This window comes from Corythoichthys intestinalis, chromosome 5 (assembly GCF_030265065.1).
Source record: "Corythoichthys intestinalis isolate RoL2023-P3 chromosome 5, ASM3026506v1, whole genome shotgun sequence".
Classification (NCBI taxonomy): domain Eukaryota; kingdom Metazoa; phylum Chordata; class Actinopteri; order Syngnathiformes; family Syngnathidae; genus Corythoichthys; species Corythoichthys intestinalis.
In genome coordinates, this window is record NC_080399.1 from 12,059,457 (window position 1) to 12,069,378 (window position 9,922).

The 9,922-nt window shown below is 39.7% G+C and overlaps 1 long non-coding RNA gene across 1 annotated transcript; it reads left to right on the top strand.

The window, feature by feature from the left end:
* Positions 1-1,336: 1,336 nt before the first annotated feature.
* LOC130916733 (uncharacterized) lies at positions 1,337-5,931 on the top strand. The gene is made up of 3 exons (XR_009063336.1): positions 1,337-1,486; positions 5,246-5,396; positions 5,484-5,931. It is a non-coding gene; the product is annotated as an uncharacterized LOC130916733 (long non-coding RNA).
* The last annotated feature ends 3,991 nt before the right edge of the window (positions 5,932-9,922 follow it).

The window sequence follows — 9,922 nt, forward strand, 5'->3', positions numbered from 1 at the left end:
ACCAGGGACTCAAATTCTGCACTGCCAGACGTGTCCCCCTGCTGAAGAAAGTACACGTCCAGGCCCGTCTGCGGTTCGCTACAGAGCATTTGGATGATCCAGAAGAGGACTAGGAGAATGTGTTATGGTCAGATGAAACCAAAATAGAACTTTTGGGTGCAAACACAGGTTCTCGTGTTTGGAGGAGAAAGAATAATAAATTGCACCATACCCACTGTGAAGCATGGGGGCTGAAACATCATACTTTGGGGCTGTTTTTCTGCAAAGGGACCAGGACGAATGATCTGTGTAAAGGAAAGAATGAATGGGGCCATGTATCGAGAGATTTTGAGTGAAAATCTCCTTCCATCAGCAAGGGCATTGAAGATGAGACGTGGCTGGGTCTTTCAGCATGACAATGATCCCAAACACACAGCCAGGGCAACAAAGGAGTGGCTTTGTAAGAAGCATTTCAAGGTCCTGGAGAGGCCTAGCCAGTCTCCAGATCTCAACCCCATAGAAAATCTGTGGAGGGAGTTAAAAGTCCGTGTTGCCCAACGACAGCCCCAAAACATCACTGCTCTAGAGGAGATCTGCATGGTGGAATGGGCCAAAATACCAGCAACAGTGTGTGAAAAGCTTGTGAAGAGTTGCAGAAAACGTTTGGCCTCTGTTATTGCCAACAAAGGGTACATAACAAAGTATTGAGATAAACTTTTGGTATTGACCAAATACTTATTTTCCACCATGATTTGCAAATAAATTCCTTAAACATCAAACAATGTGATTTTCTGTTTTTTTTTTCTCCACATTCCGTCGCTCATGGTTGAGGTTTACCCATGTTGACAATTACAGGCCTTTCTAATATTTTCAAGTGGGCGAATTTGCACAATTAGTGGTTGACTAAATACTTATTTGCCTCACTGTAAAGTTACCTATTAACCCAAATAAATCAACAAATAAGCCGCACTGGACTATAAAACTCAGAATGGGGGGAAAAAGTAGCGGCTACTAGTCCGAAAATTACGGTATTGTTTTTCCGTGTGCTTATATCATTCATAAATGTACCTAATTAATTCAGGTTTGAGAAAAGTTATTATAATTATGAATCAAAATCACTCTTCACGTACAGAAAATTAAAAGGTGACGTTTATCGGGTCATCAGACTCTATCTATATCTCCTATATTTTTTTTTCTGTGAGTTGGCAACCCTAGGTGGAGTGGCAATATGTCCTGCATTATGCAGGGACGTCCTTCATTTAAACGCCTCGTTCCGCATCCTGTGCAGTCTCAAGCAGGACACTTATTTGTCCCCTATTTGGAATTGGACCTGAACACAACAAATTCCTGTGTGTTCATGATTGCTCGCTGCACCAGGAGCAGCTACAGCTAGGCACTTAGGAAAGTGCTATTTTACCATAACATCTGATATGTTGTCAATTTGTAGGTAGACGCTGCCAAAGATGAGCCATTTTCCATTGACAGCGCGCCTGTTAAGAGGGTATTGGTGAGTTGAATTCGACTGTTGTTTGTGTTAGCACACCAGCAGTTAGCCATTTACCATGTTAGTCTTGGCAGTAGCTGTTGGTGCTGTTAACTACCAAAAGATAGAGATCCAAACACACATTTAATCAAATTTGTGCTACATTAACTTCTTTAAAAAATGTCTGTTGAGTGAGTCAACCTAATGCCGAGAGTGGAAATTAAACGCAACATTTTCAGACAAAGGAGTGCTTGACTTTGAGGCCCTCAATTGTACTACAAACCCAGTAATTAGCGCGCAAGATAGGCCGATGTAATTACCGCTAAGTGTGAGCACCCTGGAGTAAACAAATATGTTCATCAAGCAAATAAGGGATTACCGTGGATATGCTCACTTCGCTCCTTAACCCGTCTGAAGCACCAGGGGAACATGCTGCACAACGCGAGGCGAGCGAGAAGAGCGTAAATGAAAAAAATTTTAAAAATAAAGACAGACGGAGCTGAGCGGGACGAGCCGGGCCAGGCCAAATCTGCTGACAAGCATTGTTCGCTGCGTGAGTTATCTCTCCAGATAAAAATAAATACTGTATATATATATATATATATATATATATATATATATATGAATAGGCAAATGCATTTTGGGGATATTTGACTAAGAAATATTTTTATTTTTGTTTACTTGAAAATGGTAAATATGACATTACGACAGAAAAACTTTCTGGACTGGACCATACCAGTGCATTCCTACATGTAATCCTTTTTAGGGACTGTAGTCATTACAAAGGACATTTATTCAATTATTCAATAATATAATTCAATTAAGTTATAATTATCTTAAATCAAAACACCTGTCGAGCAATCCATTTTACCTGGGCAGCCCCTCCCCGCTGAAATGGATTGGGTGTCTATTGCCAAAGAGTTAAGTTATGTACTGTCACAAGAGATTCATAAAATAAAAACAAAATAAAATAAATAAATGTACTAAAAATACATAAAATTCTCTGAGGAAAATACAACGGACCCACACATTTTTTATGTATGACAATTTGTTTTAATTTATTTTATGGAGTTTAAAATTTTTAAATTAATCAAATTTTTTCGCAGAATTATTTACATTTTTTTTAAATTCCTTTTTTTTTTTTGTGCCTTTTAAACTTTTTGTATTTTTATTTAAATAACTGAGTTTCTTCCAAAATGGACTGTTCATTTGATTAATTCTATTTATTTAAAGCAACACTAGGTAACTTTTCTACCTTTATAAAATATTTTCATATCATTTGTGAGGATATGTCAACTAACAACTAGTTTAACGACACCTCTTTCATAACTTGAGAGTGTCTGTATCACTTTCACCGGCACTAATTAACTGTGAGGAGGGTGGCAGGAACCCTACCACACAAAAAAAAAAACCTACAACTGTGCTGACTGCTTTACGGAAACGTCACTTCCCCCTTTCCCCATTTATTATAAAGACGGAAGTTAATGCTAACGCTTTCGCACGAATTCTGCAAAGATGGCAGAGCAGCAGAGACAAAAAGTTTCATCTGAGGAGGAAAAAGAAAGGGCGGCTACCAGGATATACAGAATAAACATTGGCCCGACTTTTACTCACCGGAATGACGCCCCCCACATCCATACTGAACTCATGAGTGAGGGGTTGGGGGGGTTAGCCACACTAAGCCACATGGTTGCTAACCGTCATATGCTATTATTTAGCCACACCACTTTTCATCCTTCACACAGCCGCTGGACACAGAAATGTTGTTTAATCCATCTGCCGGCGACCATCATGAATTTACGACACTATTCAGGTGTGTGCTGGTCCTCATGGGTAACGAAATGCTAGTCCTCACGGGAAACGCTGTCTTCCATAAGGCAAAACAGTCTTTTGTCCACTGGCGTCGCTAAAATCGACTACAACTGAAAAGCTCCAAAGTGTTGCTTTTAATGGACTATAAGGAGTTTGTCACTTTTTTACCCGTGACTGCCATCTACGGCTTAAAGCGTAAATTCTGCTCATGCGTGGTGCGCATGTTTGTACGAGCAAGAACATGAAGGAAAGAGCATATGGCTCATGAAATCAGCATCAGAAACAGGAGCAAGTCTTAAGTGGGTTAGAAAAGTGTTTTTGCCAATCAGAGACGAGGCGTAGCCTCGGTGAAACAGTGCTGCTGCCGCGGAGATGTGAACAGGTACGTGTTTACCCAAACCTGAACACTCTCTTTTGAGCAGAAAAATGGCTTTTTGGGGCAATCTCATTTAAAATGTCAGCGTTCTGTGTACACATCAGGGCATTGGTGGAGCATGTATGGGATAGAAAAGTATTTTATATCAACTCTAAAAATCCTGTATAGTCCCTTTAAAACGATTTGCAGTAGTACCTCGACATACGATCGCATCGACCTACAATCCTTTCGACATACGATGTAAAATTTGACTCGTCCTTTTGTCTCGACATATGATTAAATACTCGAAATACAACGATTTATGACAGTGTCGTAATTTTACTGTTTTCCCACAAGACGGCCGCACAGCCGATTTTTCTTGTGAGAGAAATCAACATGGGTCCCAAGAATGTTAGTGCAGGTGGTGAAAAAAAAGGAAAAAGGTGGTGCTTACTATTGAATTTAAGGCAGATTTTCTTGTGAGAGAAATCAACATTGGTGCAGGTGGTGAATAAAGGAAAAAGGTGAGGCTTATCATTGATTGTGCGTATCCGTGAACTGGCTTAACAATACGGCCGTAGAATGTCTACAATCTCGACGGTCTTCCTCCGACCTCCGTTTGCCAGTCTTTATAAGTTAAGTTGACAATTATTATCGTAACCGCCAAAAAATCGCCAGCTTCGTCATGTTTTTATCTCATTTATTTCAGAACTTCAGCAACACAACGTACCTATTTTCCGCTTCAGTTGAACATGAAAAGTGAAAGTAAAAAGTCCTTTCTCATTCTGGTACGTCAGCCACGCGGTGCATTCAGGTACACCACGCAAAACCCATCCGCCACATTAGAACCCGATTTGTCACATTATTATTAATACTTTAATACAATACTAATATTGTTATGTTATTATTCCGATTATTATTCATAATTTATTTGTTTTGTTCTGTGTAATTGCTATTTGCAATAATACCAGCAGTATTTATTCAGGATTGAGTGTAGGTTTTCGGGCTGTGTAATGTATTCTTATGGGAAAATCCTGCTCGACATACGACCATTTAGACTTACAAACCAGGTCGTGGAACGAATTAACTTCGAATGTAGAGGTGCCACTGTACTAGAAATTGGTATATTAAAATATTATTGTCCCGTGGGCCGCAATTGAGACCCTTGTAATATATGAAAGTCATTAAAATCATTTAAGAAAAAAAAAATTCTTGCATGAAAAAGTTAAAGTGGATGTGAAGGTGACTATTCATTGGCTGCGGATGGATAGGTAATGACACCCAGAGAAGTGCAAAACGCCCACTTTCCAATGCACCTGTCTGCATATGTTAGACAAAGCTCTCGGGTTTTTGACGTTCAGATGAACTACTAGTGTAGTCTGACATTTAAGCCATCAAACCAGTGTCTCGTCAACAACTTTTGTTTTTGCTGATGGAATCGTGCGGTACAAATTTAGGGCATTCATTTTGATACAAACCTCCGCTGACCATCTCCTCAATTGTTTGTGTGCAAGTGCTGAGCCGTAATTTCTCTCCCAATTAAAGTGAACCTGACTGAAGACTGACCTGTTTTAGCGCGGCCTCAGGGCACAAAAGTTTTTTTTTTCTTTTTGCAGCGCTAGGCCAAACAATTTAGCTGGATGCCCAAACCTGTGACCGGCCCCCTGGCCACCAGCCGACAAGTCTGCTGAGCTGTGCGCCGACATTGATGTTGTACCTGAGCACTGGAGGTGATATGTGAGACCTCAAAGTCACCTCCGTGTACACGTATGTTTTCATTTTTTGATTACATGAGGCAATATACTTATGCAAGCAGCATCTCTTCCTCGCGGTACTGAGGTTGTTTATCTATAGGCGCCTTGTGATTGGACAGCTACCAGTCGAGAGTGTTCAACATCGCCTTCTATCCTTGAGGAGAAATGTTATATAAAATAAATGGATGGAAAATCAGGGCCATAATATTCAACGCTCACTCAAATTACCATATGATGAATAATAGGTTATCCCAAGCGACCACTCAGAACTTCTCTTGTGTGTTCTACATGCAGAGATCTATCTATTTTTAATTTCCTGTGTAGTGTACCCCGAAAATCCCTCCAGTGTCAAGCACTTTATGTTATTTTATTTTTTTACAGGATATCAGATTGTCATGTAACTTCCAATTATTTTGGACTTCTATAAATGCTCTAACATAAATGTCCTAGTGGCTATTGTAGGTGTGCTTGTGCACGCCTACTGCAGTTTTAGGCCTTGGGCAGGCCAATGTTGTACTGCTGCCAAAAACAGTAAAGCAGCCCCCCGTTGATATCAGTTATTAATATTTAACAGTGCACTATTAAAGTTTAAGGCGGTTGAGATGGAGCTGGGGGGGTTAGAAGAGGCTACTTCATGATCACTGGCCATGCAGCACTCTAAAACACGTGCACTAAAGCCCCTGACAGTGTTACAGTGTGGATTTAGGGAGGCGGGAGGCAATAGTGCATGAGACCACGATGTGAGAGTGTGTACGGCGAGGACAGTGGAGCTGCTTAATACCTTTACTGCCTGTCTGCAAGATTCTATTGTGCACGTGCGCACTGGCAGGTATTCATCATCAATGTCGCAGGCTGCTGATGGTTCCGTTTAGAGTTTGTGAGGCGTCAGGGTCCAGTGAAAAGTCGTACTGCTGCGCGTTCACTTTTAGTTGCCGCCATAAAAATGCAATGCAAAAACAAATAAAAACACCATATGCTTTGCTGGTGTTTATATTCAACACAAGGATATCAATGCGCAGTTTAATATGGCTGTATACTCAATGTGAAATTACTGTATTTTTTTTCTAAACTGGCCTGAGGTGTTTATTTAACTACAGTGAGAACTTGACATTTATTAGAGGTTCGGTTTTTGTTCACTCAAATGCATTTTTTTCATTAGCGTAGAATAATGCGTTCCAGGCGTCGATCATATCAGTGGTGAGCGATCAGGGCCATTTCTGCCATGCTAATCTAATCTGCCACAGGCAGGCAGGCAGGAAGTAACACTTCTGGACGATGTAACTGTAATGGGCTGTTTATTGTCGTTTTGCTGGAAACTTGTTGCAGTCAGATTTTTAAAAAATAGGTTGGTCAGAGCAAAGACTATAAAGTGGATGATTAAAAGATGGATTAAATCATATAAGTAATACAGTAGTAGAAGAGTAAAATAATACAATGAGAATCCTGCCAGAGATAGCATAAATCTCAAAGAGATGGACACGAAACTGAAATGAACGAATTCACTTCAACCCAGTTCATGCCACAAGATGACACTGAACTAATAATACATTTTAAATTATTTTGTGGTGAACGCAAAAACGACTAATACTCTTTCATTTTTCAGTGAGAAATTCTGAAATACATCTACTTTATAATGTTCCTTGGATTAGTGCTAGTGAAGTTTATATTAAAATTAACCCAGTGGCTGGGAAAAGCACTATATAAGTATAACACCATAACACCATCTCTCACCCACAAGTTAAGTACAGAAGTCCGTCCGTCCATCATCTACCACTTAATCTGAGATCGCAGGGGCAGTGGCTTTAGCAGGGAAGCCCAGACTTCCCTCTCCCCAGCCGTGCAAAACGACTTCCGGATGGTTTCGAGGAAATACAGAGGTGAATTGTAAAATAATTTTCACTTGCACGGACAGAAGAGTAAAGACTGGCTGGTCCACAAAAGAAAATAATCTAGAAGGAAATAACTGTGTCCTATTCAAGCACAGAGATTTATCCATGGAAGTTGCGAGCAGCGTTGTTAATCTTACTTTAAAAAGTAATTAATTACAGTTACAAATTACTTCTCCCAAAAAAGTAATTAGTTAGTATCTCAGTTACCTGAATGTAAGAGTAATTAGTTAGCTCACAAAGTAACTGGTGTTACCTTTCATCGTTTAAAAAAAATTTTTTTTTTCATTCAACAAAAACAGTATAGTAACCTTTGCTATGTTTGGAAGTCATTTAATGTTGTGAATCAACCGTTAAAGTTGTTAAAATTGCTCCCGTTATTGCATTAGTTCCCCTCTGTCTACTTTCGAAGTGAAAGTTTTAAAACTGTGTCATCATATAAAGATAGATTCAGGTCAAGATTTTGTATGTATGGTGTATTTTAGATAAAAATGTTTGCCAGGAAGGTTCTCTACAACAGAGCCTTCCTGAGAAGTCTACTGCTTTACGATGGCAGCTGTTTACTAATGCCGGCGAAGCTATCATTTCGCATCTAGTTCTCTATTCATTTGCTAACGTTGCCGTGTCTGTCATTTCGCATCTAGTTCTATATAAAAGTGATATTTACCCTGGCATCATGTGGGCGTAGTTTGTAGGCTATTGGCTACAGTCAGGTATCATTGGAGCCACCTAGCACCACGTTTGCAACGGCGTCACAACTCCCTTCCCTCCTCCCCACTCCCGCCGTGCTCTCTCGTATCTGTGAATAGTGTCTCTGACTTTTCTCCTGTCATTCAACCAACATAGTAACGCATAGTAACGCATGCCTTTACATCCTCAGTAACGGTAACGGCGTTGCCAAGATGAGAAAAGTCATTAATTAGATTACTTGCTACTGAAAAAAATAACGCCGTTATTAACGCTGTTATACTCTAACGCCGTTATTAACAACACTGTTTGCGAGTCTACATTGACCAGAGTAACTTAAGCATAATACCACTTGCAACCAGAGGTGGGTAGGTTAGCAAAACATTTTACTCAAATAAGAGTAGCGTTACTTCCAAATAATATTACTCAAGTAAAAGTAATAGTCTTTTGAAAACTTACTCGAGTGTAAGTAAAAAAGTATTCGTTGAAAAGAACACTGAATGACTAACATTGTGAGTAACTGCTTACAATGTCTGAATCAATTAAAAAAAAAAAATCTGCAAAACTTCATCTCAATGAACTGTTATTATGGTATACTGTACTATAACTTATAACATGACCACATTAGGCCAAAAAGATGACACAAAAATCATTGAATTCAGACCAGAACTACACTATGAAACATCACCCGCCCAAAGAGTATGAGTGCCCTCTAGTGGAGAGAAAGCATTGTTAATGATATAATGGAGTCTTGTGGTTATTGTTGCAACGTCTCATTGGTGAAACTGAGACAGTGGAGAAAAAGCAATGTTAACTCTGAATGATATAATGGAGTCTTGTGGTTATTGTTGCAAGGTCTCATTGGTGAAACTGAGACAGCCACTGTCTGCGTCTCTGGCAGAAATAATGTCACTATGTAGTATAAAGGTGGAAAAATGTAACCCCACTAGTGTAACCCAAAGTAGCAGAGTAAGAGTAGTGTTTCTTCCTCACAATTCTACACAAATAAAAAGTATTGCGTGGTAAAACTACTCACCTCTGCTTGCAATGCTTAAACTAAAGAAACACATCAACAACCTTCCTACTGTTCTAATAGCTAACGTTATGTATTAAATTAACCCATTGGCCGCCATTGACAGCGAACAAACGATAGCTGCCAGATCCTCCCAGTCAAAATGGATTGAACGTCTATCACCCTCAAGTGTACTGAAACATGTGAAACAGTTAAAATGGATATTATGTCAATTGTTTTCAATGGCACTGAATGAGTTAAAGGGAATGAGCGGCGCCGCTTTGATTGGCAGCGAATGAGTTCAGCTGTATTTGCGACTATCATGTCAAAAATCTTTTTGTTTTCTTAAATATGCTGTCTTGCGTGCTTGATATTACCCAACACCCTTTCACAGTTGTTATGATAAAAGAGCTCATATTGTTGCTTTAAAACGCTTGGCATAAACAGATCATAAAGAAGAAGAAAAAAAAAAAAACAACAAAGAACAGTGTGTGTGTGTGTGTTTTTAACAGCAGTTTGAAGAATAGGAAAACTGTTGTAAACCTTGTTACTCCTCCCGTCACAGTTTGTGTTTTCAGTACACTGTGACGTTTTGAGGTAGAAAGAGAAAGAAACAACAGCAATGTTCCGACTCATTCAAGGAATAAAAATAATAGGCCGGCCGGCTAAAATTGAGCATGAAAAATCCGCCGCCTCCCCCGCTGACCCATATCATCCATTATGTGCGGCGATTATAAGAATAGATCTGCCTTATGGCCGGCCATTGGAACAGGAAACGATAGCTCACTGTCAAGATGCGTTTTAACCAAGGGCTGACCAGCTTTATTACACGACTGTACTTGTAGTTGCTCAACTGCCACCCGCAGTCTGGTTGCTTCACTGACCTGCTATATTAGTCAATGACCTGCATCCGTTTTATTTTAGTCGGATAAATGAACCAACAATTTCCCGAAA